General features: G+C 38.1%; 1 pseudogene; it reads left to right on the forward strand.

The window, feature by feature from the left end:
• Positions 1–11,485, forward strand: part of LOC100943736 — a 675,731-nt pseudogene that overhangs the window by 662,619 nt on the left and 1,627 nt on the right.

The following is an 11,485-nucleotide window of genomic DNA, read 5'->3' on the forward strand; positions in this document are numbered from 1 at the left end:
GGGAGGGGAGGGGAGAGGAGGGGGAAAGGACAGGAAAGGAAGGGAAGGAAGGGAGGGAAGGGAAGGAAGAAAGGGAAGAAAGAAAGGAAGAAAGGAGGGGAGGAGAGGAGAAAGGAAAGCTAATATATTATCTTAGGGCTAAGAAGCAGGAAGAAAAACTAAAATTAGTAAATTTGATTAATATATATAATTCATATTTTTTGTCTAGTCTTTTAGTCCTATTAACAGATCAGTTTAGTTAAACACTGATATCTCATTTTATGAGTTGGCATTATATACAAGGCTGGAATTTAACATAGGTGGGCCACAGTTTATTTTTTAATCATATTTCTCTCTAATTTCTCATTTCACTAAAATTATAGTAGAATTAATTGTCAAATAAACTGTACTTTTAGTATTTGGGGTCTGATTCTCTGCAGAAAGTTTAGTAAGTAGTATAATTATTAGCTATCTGTGCTTTTTCCTTTAAAATTGTTTTTCTTGGAACATTTTATAAAGAATTTCAGGTTAGATTTGAAAGTTTCTCACAAGCCCAGGTTTTTCTGGGTCATTAGATACTTGTATATGTATGTTGGGTAAATTTTTTTTCTCTTGAAGTTCTAAAGTAAATTGCGATTTCCAGACCTGTCAGAAAGTAGCATTTTTTATTTACCACAGATCAGGAAATTTTACTGATGAGGTATCTGGTCAGATCTTCCAATGGGCTTTCTATTGGCCTTATAAAGTCAACTATGATTTTTTTTTTGAGGCAGTGTCTCACTTTGTTGCCCTCGGTAGAGTGCTATGGTGTCATAGCTCACAGTAACCTCAAACTCTTGGGCTTTGGTGATCCTCTTGCCTCAGCCTCCCAAGTAACTGGGACTACCGGTACCCAGCACAACACCTGGTTATTTTTTGTTTTAGTTTTTTGTTCATTTATTTTGGTTTTTGAGACAGAGTCTCACTTTATCGTCCTCAGTAGAGTGCTGTGGCATCATAGCTCACAGCAACCTCCAACTCCTGGGCTTAGGCTGTTCTCTTGCCTCAGCCTCCTGAGTAGCAGGGACTACAGGCACCTAACACAACGTCCAGCTATTTGTTGCAGTTTAGCTGAGGCCGGGTTGAACCCCCCCACCCTCGGTATATAGGGCTGTTGCCTTACCCACTGAGCCACAGGTGCCACCCCAACACTTGGTTATTTTTAAGAGATGGAGGTCTTGCTTTTGCTCAGGCTGATCTTGAACTCTTGCACTCTTGTGGAACTCTTAACTCTTGTGGTTACTCATGGTAACCACATACCTCATCCTTCCAGAGTGCTAGGATGAACTTTAATTTTTTAACATAGTCTGGACACCTTTGAAAATGTTATTCCAGTTAAAGCTTTGGTAGAATAACCAGTATTTTTTTATTGTGTTTTATAAAAGAAAACAGATTCTTATTGAACTTATGCAAATAACTATATTTTCAGAAATTAAGAATATTTACAAATGGTTTTCAAATTCCAGGGAAGTCAAGCAGAGAGAAAAATAAATGTTTCTAATTTTGCTTGTAAGTACATACATTGTTGAAAGTTATAAATAGTTCAAAAGATGGAAAAACATTTTTTTAACTAAGTAGCACAGGAAGAATTAGCAATGTTTTAAAGAAAAAGTCATAAAAATTAGTTTAGTCCTGTGTAATTACTTTCTTTTCTGTTTTAATTTTTCAATTAAAGCCCTAGAAGTTGTTTTTAGTTTCATGGTATATGATATTTTAAGTTATTAGAAATTTGTATTTAACAGAACCTGTTAACTTTTTTTTTTGAGACAACGCCTCACTTTGTCACACTTGGTACAGTGCTGTGGTGTCATAGCTCACAGCAACCTCAGATTCCTGGGCTTAAGCAATTCACTTGCCTCATCCTCCGAAGTAGCTGGGACTACAGGTGCCCACCATGATACTGAGCTATTTTTAGAGATGAGGTCTCAGTCTGGTACAGGCTGGTCTTGAACTCGTGAACTCAGGCAGTCTACTCGCCTCATGCACCCAAATGCTGGGATTACAAGCATGAGCTATTGGCACCTGACCTGTTAACTTTTTCATTACTTGTTTTTTGGACAGAGTCTCAGTTTGTTGCCCTTGGTAGAATACAGTGGGATCATAGCTCACAGCAACCTCACACTCTTGGACTCAATTGATTCTCTTGCCTCAGCCTTCTCAAGTAGCTGGGCCTACAGGCACTGGCCACAATGCCCCGCTATTTTTTTTTTGAGACAGAGCCTCAGGCTGTCTGCCTGGGTAGAGTGATGTAGCATCACAGCTTACAGCAACCTCCAACTCCTGGGCTCAAGCAAGTCTCCTGCCTCAGCCTCCCAAGTAGCTGGGACCACAGGTGCCCATCACAATGAACAGTTATTTTTTGGTTGCAGCCGTCATTGTTGTTTGGCGGGCCCGGGCTGGATTGGAACCCACCACCTTAGGTGTATGTGGCTGGCCCCTTAGCCACTTGAGCCACAGGCGCCGAGCCTGCCCCACTATTTTTAGAGACAAGTTCTTGCTATTGCTCAGGCTGATCTGGAACCTCTGAGGTCAGGTAATCCATCCATCTTGGCCTCCCAGAGTGCTAAGTTTACAGGCATAAGTCACTGCACTGGCCCTTCATTACTTTTTTTGAAGGATAAACTTTGGACTTAGTTACAAAAAAATTTTTTGAGATGAATTAAAAATTAAAAAATTACTACTTATAAAAATAGCTGGGCATTGTGGTAGGGTTCCTGTAGTTCCAGCTAGTTGGGAGGCTGAGGCAAGACAATTGCTTAAACCCAAGAGTTTGAGGTTGCTGTGAGTTGTGAAGCCGTGGCACTCTACCCAGGGCAACATAGTGAGACTCTGTCTCACACACACACAAAAATTACTACTTATTACATACACTAAAACAGGCTAATATTTTATAATACTATAACATGTATATATACAAACATAATTCACAGAAAATTAGCACCATTTCATATTTGACAGTGTTTCTTATACAATTTTATTGCACCGAATAAGTCTAATATGTCTTTTTTGGGCTTTCAGTGGTCTTTTCAGTGTCTTTTTCAGGCTTTCAGAGGACTAAATTTAGGGTTTTGATTTTGGAAGGTTTGTCAAATATCAAAGGCTTAAAGCATTGTTCAAACAGGATCACAAGTCAAAATGCAATATATAGTCAACTGGATTACATGTAAATTTCTTCAGCAATTTCCTTTTATGAGTTTTATTTAACCTGTTTAGACAATTTACAAACATTCTAAACCTTCTGTTTTGTCCTGTGTTTCACTTTTTTAAATAACTAGTCATTTGGTCTCAGTACAAAATTTATCAAATAAGATTCCTTACACAATGTTATTTTTCTTTCTGTTTATTTTATTTATTATTTTTTTTATCTTCCTGGTAGGGTGTGGTATGATGTCATTTAAAAGAAAAAGGCTTTGGATATACACATTTGGGTTTGAATTTCTAGTCTGTCACTCACTGAGTAGACCAGATCTGTTACTGATCTTTGGATAAGTTACTTAAACTATAAATTTGATTTCTTTTTCTTAAATGGAATTCTCATGTTTACCTTGTAGGGTCATTGTAGGGATTAAACAGTAACAGGTATAAACATCTAGAGTGGCTCATAGGGAATGCTGTGGAACACAGTGAGCCCTCAGTGGTAGATGTTATAATTAATGTTTTCTTTTAAAAGTGTTTTCTGTTGGGTGGTGCCTGTGGCTCAAAGGAGTAAGGCGCTGGCCCCATATGCCGGAGGTGGTGGGTTAAAACCCAGCCCTGGCCAAAAACTGCAAAAAACCCCAAAAAACTGTTTTCTTGTTGTGTCCTACCTTCCCTCCTGTAGAGGGAAATTGTTACCAAATTTGATTTCTATTCAGTCAGAGGAGAGAATGGAGATAGAGAAACACGACTTTGAAAGTGTCCTTTACATCAGATATAGTAGAGATACAGTCATACATATGTATATTTGCATTTTTCTTGTCATCTAAGAAAAAAGCCGGTGAGTGATGACAATACTGACAGTGGCCACATTGAGTTTCTACTATGTATTTTCTTTCTGTTTAATCTTTTTTACTCCCAATACAGCACTTTTCACAAAACAAGATCAGAGTTTATTCTAAATTTAGTTATTCACTTGGCTAAACTGATAATTAGAAGATTTAAAAGGCAAAAATCTTATTTTTGACAAAGACTCAGTTTCTCAAAACAATTTTAACAACTGAAATATTATTCAAATGACTCGTATTTTATGAAATGTAACATGACTTTAAGTTTTTAAGTTATTGTAAAATTTTCTGAAACCACAACGTAGGTACCATCCCTCATGTCTTTTCTGATCTGTCATGGACCTATGGCATTAAAGAGGCTTCAAAGGACAGGACCTATCTATGTCTTTTATTTGTTTACTAGGTATAGAGTTTGAAATGGAAAGCAGGAAGATGGGAGCAGGGCAACTGTTCAGTTTCTCTCAGAATAGCCAGGGGGTAAATTTGGAGCAGGAAAGGGGTGATGGGCTAGACTGTGCCTTGTAGCTGCTGTCCTAGGCAAAGAGATCACATGTCCTTAGGCCTCACCACAGCCACCAACTTATCTGAACTCAGAATTTAGAGGCTCAAAATTAAGAAATAAGCTCATAGTCAAATCAAGTAAAATTTAGGAATATTATAGATCATAGTTCTATAATCCTTAAACATCTAAATTTTAATAGTTTAAAAACTAAATAGTTTAAAAACTAAATTTATTTATCAAATTTTGCCAAAGTCACCTGAACAAAAAGGCATTTAAGTTCTTTTCTGATAAAATACTTAATGTAAGAATTTACTTTTTTTCATAATCAATTAATTGGAGATCTTTTTGCATATTTTGTGAAATATCACAGGTATATGACGTACAGACACATAGACAGACATATAGACAGAAGCAGAATTTTTATTTGCCAGGTTTTAAACATATATTTTTATTCAGACTATTAATTTTGTAATTACCTAATTTATTTACCTTAGCAATTTACCTAGGTTTCAGTTACCATTTTAAGTTATTTTTCTGTTAACCATTTTACATCCTGTAAATTAGATATATATACTTTCAATTATTGTTTTAAACTCATAAATTCTACCAAGAAAAAAAGAAACTTATTATTTTAAACAGTGTAACAGCAACATCATTATAATAAATTCAAGGATCCCTCAAAGGCCAAAGATGATAAATCAGCTAGGCTGTATTGAAGTAAAATTTCATTTTTTTTTTTTTTTTACTTACAGATGGGTACCCATACTGAGACCAATCAGACAGAATATCCCCCATTGGGCTGTCATTGGGATTGAGGCCTGAGCTCCCATAATATATAGAGATAGAGAAATACCAAATTCCTCAAGAACAAAATCAGAACTGATGAGAACTGAAGTTCTCAGTATGCAACCATAATAAAGCAGGTGGACCTTCGTGATTAGTGATGATGTGTGTGAGAGCAGAGCCCCAAGACTTCCAGGAGAGCAGGACTTCTGGGAGCATTGGAGCACTGATCCCCGGGTCTGCCTGTCCAGGCAATCTCTAGGCTTTCCAAACAGCACTTTATGCAGCACTTACCAGCGGTCTACCAGTCCCTTTATGGTCACCAAAATGTTACCAGATGAAGAGGGTCCAGGGGCCTGTCACTGTTAGCCAGTATGCAGAGATGGGGGTGGGTGTACCAAACTTTATTTGTCAGAAGGCCTGGATTCTGGAAAACAGTGAGAGGAGTCTCTCCAAGCCTGTTCTGTTCTTCCATTTCAAACGTGTATAGTTTTATACATTTAAGTTCAAAGTGAAGACCATGTCTTAAACAATAATTAGCAGAACCCATGACTGATAAACAATAAACATTTCAATTCAGAAGTTAATCTTCTAAATCAATCCACCTAAACTACTCAAGATAGTCGTCTTTAGGATGGGAGCAAAATTTACAAAATAGTAAGAATGAGAGATGGGATGAAACTCAGCTCAAGCAGTACCTAAACCAACCAGACCAGCTGTGTGATGTCTCCCCTGGCCTGACAGACTCCATCTTACTATTACTATATGTGCTTTCAATAGGTCTTACAGCTATTTTGTTCTTGTTCTATTTTACAATTTTGTGTGTGTGTTTTGTTGGTTTTCCCAGGGATATGTGGTATGTTTTGATTCCTTTCTTATTTCCTTTTGTGTATCTACTGTACTTTTTAGATTATTTTTCTTTCTTTCTTTCTTTCTTTTTTTTTTTTTTTTTTTTGAGACAGTCTCACTTTGTGGCCCTCAGTAGAGTGCTATGGTGTCATAGCTCACAGCAACCTCAAACTCTTAGGCTCAAGCAATTCTTTTGCTTCAGCCTCTCAAGTAGCTTGTAGTTGGGACTACAAGCGCCTGCCACAACGCCCAGCTATTTTTGTTGTTGTTTTTGAGACAGAGTTTCACTGTATCACCCTCAGTAGAGTGCCATGGTATAACAGCAACCTCAAACTTCTAGGCTCACGCGATTCTCTTGCCTCAGCTTCCCAAGCAGCTGGGACTACAGGCCCCCCCCATGCCTGACTATTTTTTGTTGGAGTTGTCAGTGTTGTTTAGCTGGCCTGGGCTGGGTTCAAACCTGCCAGCTTCTGTGTATGTGACTGGTGCAACCACTGTGCTACAGGCCCCGAGCCCAGATTATTTTTCTTTTTTAATTTTAAACCCTCAGAACATTGACATGTGTATGTACTACTGTATTTTCTTAGTGGTTACTGTAGATATTACATAGAAACTTCTGAAAGGTAAACTTATTTCAAGCAGACAAAATCATTAATTGCATACAAACTCCCTGCCTTTTTACATACTCAATTGCATTCTGTTAATGTTATAAATTATATCTTTTCCTATTATGTTTCCATCAACCCATATTTATGTTTATTTTAAGAGTTAACCTTTTCAAATCTATGGCAGAATTAAAACTATTTTGTTCACTATGATTATGATGCCACAGGATACAGATGTGTGCATATAATTGCATTTATTATAGAACTCTGTGTAATTCTGTATATTCACATAACTGTGTGGCTAATATTTTACTTTTCAATATGAAGAACTGAATCTGTAGAAATTCATGTAGGGTATGCTTATTAAGTATAAATTAAGCTTTCTTTTTTGATCATTGAACCTTTTTATTTTATAACTTTGATTATTTGATTGAGACAGAGTCTCATTTTTGTCACCTCAGTAGAGTGCCATAGTGTCATAGCTCACAATAACCTCAAACTCTTGGGTTTAAACAATATTCTTGCCTCAACCTCCCAAGTAGCAGGGACACAGGCACCTCCCACAGTGGCTAGCTAATTTTAGAGATGAGAATCTCACTTTTGGCAGGCTGATTCCCAGCTCTTGAGCTCAGGTGATCTACTTGCCTAGGCCCCCCATTGTGCTAGAATTACAGGCATGAGCCACCATGCCTGTCCTGTTTTTTTAGCTGATATATATATAAAGACAATTTTATCAGAAAATGATTTTGTTCTTGATAAATATTTTTTCATCATTTGGTATATATTATCCTACATCTGTCTGGTTTGTAAGAATTTTTGCTAGGAAACCTATGTCTCAACACCTGTAGCTCAAGTGGCTAAGGCGCCAACCACATACACCTAAGGTGGCGGGTTCAAATCCAGCCCGGCCCCTCCAAAACAACAATGACGGATGCAATCAAAAAATAGCCAGGCATTGTGGAGGGCACCTGTGGTCCCAGCTACTTGGGAGGCTGAGGCAGGAGACTTGCTTGAGCCCAGGGGTTGGAGGTTGCTGTGAGCTGCGATGCCATGGTACTCTACCCAGGGGGGACAGCTTGAGGCTCTGTCTCAAAAAAATAAAAAATAAAAAACCTATTGATCATTTTATAGGTGTGCCCTTTATTATGCCATGTCACATTTTTCTTGCTCCTATTTATAACTTTGAAGTTTCTGATAATAGAAGTCTTTTATTTGGGGTTTCTTTTTGTTGTTCCTAGTTAAAGTAGGTTGAGCTTATTTTATATTTATGCTATTTTCTCCCTTAACTTTAGAAAGGTCTCAGACTATTATTCAAGTAATTCTGCTCATTTTTCTCTCTTCCCACCTTATAGAGCTTCTGTTGTAAATATTTTGGCTTGATAAGTCCCTAAATCTCTCTTCACTTTTCTTCATTATTTTCTTTTTGCTTTCTTGCCTAATAATTTCAAATGTGCTATTATCAAGCTCTCTGTATTGTTTTTCCTGTCACATCAAGTCTACTGTTGACCCTGTCTAGTGAATTTTTACATACAGTTATTTCACATCTTATCTCCATAATTTGTGGGGTTTTTCTTAATTTTACTCTTCTTGTAAATAACTTCATTTTCTTTTTTTATTGTTTTATCATTAAAGTTTTAATCATTAGGCATGTTAATGTCACATATATTCTGTTATAAACATTTTTAAAAGCTATGTTTTACGATAAGATACCAAGAAAACATAGCTGATATAGGTTATATAAGTGATCATTTTAATTGTGTAAGAAATAACAGAATACTGTTACAGTGATAGAAAAATATCTTTCTGATCATTCACATTCAGCAGTAGTGAAAATGCTCTCCATACACAGCAGCTCTGAACAATTCCCTTCATGTCTATTTCAAACCCACTGCCATCTGTTGCTATTTAGATGACCCACAGTTCACCATACAAATGTATCCCACTTGAATCCTCAATAAGTCCAACAAGACAGATAACTTCCCAATCACAAAAACTAGATATGTATTGTGCAAATAAGCATGGAAATCAGACCTGCTGTAATCAGGACGGTTAGACAACTCTAAAAAGACGCCTGCTGTGTAACGCCTGCTGCATTTGTATGCACTGACCTACGTTCTCTGCCTCCCCTCCTCTGAGATGCTGAAGTGTAATTATACTAGAAAGTTACTAACAGGTGTAATATAAGAGAACTGCATTTAAGAAAGCAAGGCTTTCAGATAAGAAATCTCCAAATATTTTCTATTTTTTTTTTTTTATTTTGCAGTTTTTGGCCCAGGCTAGGTTTTAACCTGCCACCTCCAGCATATGGGGCCAGCACCCTTCTTCTTTGAGCCACAGGCACCACCCCCTCTTATGTATTTTTATGATCATTCTTACAAAGAAGGAGTGCTTTGTGTGCAATACCTGCAAATAGCAGTAAGTCTACATTTCACTCAAGCCCAATCAAGGACATGAAGCAGACTACAATGGCAGCAATGATTCCCAGGGTAGCATGTGCAAAATCCAGTATTTTGGTGTCTATTTACATCATTGTGATCAGAAAAGAAATGTCCTAAAACTTGGTTTTCCCATTCCACTTAAACTGATTCCCCACAATTCTGACAGACATCTCCTGTGACATGAGGTTGTCATCAGCCTGTGTGATCCCCAGGTCATTCAGCCTTTTCTTCTTCATCTGGCCATTTTGGGTAGAGGCAGCAACTAGTTCATTTATAATTTCACAATTTCCCCTGACTGGCTGAGAAATGTTGGATCTCCCGTGAAGCGCCACTTGACCAGCTGCACATTGAACTAGCTTTTCCAGATACGCTCTTTCAGCTGCATCTGCCTCTCCACTTGTCTGAAGTCTAAGTGCTGTATTTTATCTCTGCAGGGCTTCCACTGCCTGAGTTAATACTGGAGATATATGGCGTGATTCTTGTGTCAATGTTTTGCATTCACCCAGCTGTGCTGATTTGTACATAAGAGAACTTTGACATCATTATGAATCTGTTTTACTTTTCCCAGTGTCTTGAAAAAATCCATGGACCACTGTTCTGGGGTTCCTGCCACTGCCTATTCCGCTGCCTCATCTGCATTGGTTTCAGATCCTGCCTGGTGCTCTTCTCTCTTCCAGTTCAGACCACCGAAGGCCTCCAGGGGTGGATGGGTGCCACTTTTCGGGGCTCCCCGGTACACTGATCCTGTCCAGAGAGTTTTCAAGGAACCTTTGTTTTTTTTGAGACAGAGTCTCACTTTGTCCCTCCCAGTAGAGTGCTGTAAGCCTCACAGCTCACAGCAACCTCAGACTCCAGCTTCCGAAGTAGCTGGGGTGACAGGTGCCCGCCACAATGTTTGGCTCTTTTTCTTTTTCTTCTTTCTTTTTTTTTTTTTTTTCTTTTTTTTTTGAGACGAGGTCTTGCTTTTGCTCAGGCTGGTCTCCAATGTATGAGCTCAGGCAATACACCTGCCTCAGCCCTCCAGAGTGCTGGGATTACAGGCATGAGCCACTGTGCCCAAGGAACCTTTCTTGTTGTCCAGCCTCGTCTCCACACACCTTGCAGGAAAGCATGTTGTTGGCCGCCATTGAGGTCCCGCCTGTCCCATTGCTGAGGCCTTTGGCAGCCCCAGAGGTCAGCACTGCGACCACTTCCCCAGTGCCCTTGGCTATAGCCCAGCACATCCTGACTGCTGCAGCTGAGGTACCATTGTAGTCTTCCACCAAATAACTTCATTTTCTTTTCACAGTGTTTTTCTCCTTTTATTTACTTGTCATTGTTCCCATTGAGATGATAGAACATTGTTAACACTGATATTTTAAATACATTAAAATTATTTCCTAAATCTTTACTTTAGGGTCACGTTAATATTTTCTTCTTTCAGTGTACTATCTTGCTTGGTTTCTTTGATTTATTTTTATTTATAATGAGATTATAATCATTTAAAAACATCTTTCTATTTCATCCTTCAAAGAAAGCTTTGTTCAGGGTGTATTTTCTACCATACAGCCACCCCAGACATTCTGGGTACTTCTCCAAACTATTGGCAAGATATGTCTTCTGTGGAGTGCTCTCTTTGTTTTCCTACTAAAAAGATTTGTCTATTTCTTATTAAAATTCCTATATCTTTACCTTCCATAATAAATACCACATGTTCTGCAGCAATAGTTATTCAACTTTATTTTAACTTGACTCAGCATGTAATTTAAACTATATCTGCATCTTTTTTCAGTGCCACCTATTAAGGGAAGCAATAACCAGTCTTTTGAAAGCCCCAGAGAAACCCAGGACTTTGGGTATATGTTTGGATTATGTGTTCAACCAAATGTTTCTGAAGACCAGAGATTTAGAATTGAAGAGCATATTTATGAATGTCATCAATTTGATGAGTCCTTCATTAAAACTTGGTTATTCTTCCACCATCCAGCATTACCACCACATGTTAAAATCTACACCTGGGATCAGAACGGTAAGATGTTTATCCAATCATCATTATCAGGGAATAAATAATTAGGAAAATCTTACATATTCAAGAAAATTTTGATATCCTTTTTACAAAATGTTGCCCTAAATATTTATTTAGGTGGCTATGTTGATGAGAGAAATTGTCAATGCAATAAACTTAAAAAAACCTTGAGTGGGCTCGGCGCCTGTGGCTCAAGCAGCTAAGGCGCCAGCCACATACACCTAAGGTGGCGGGTTTGAATCCAGCCTGGACCCGCCAAACAACAATGATGGCTGCAACCAAAAAATAGCCGGGCGTTGTGG

Source organism: Otolemur garnettii, unplaced genomic scaffold (assembly GCF_000181295.1).
Source record: "Otolemur garnettii isolate 467f Iridium unplaced genomic scaffold, OtoGar3 scaffold00253, whole genome shotgun sequence".
Lineage (NCBI taxonomy): Eukaryota > Metazoa > Chordata > Mammalia > Primates > Galagidae > Otolemur > Otolemur garnettii.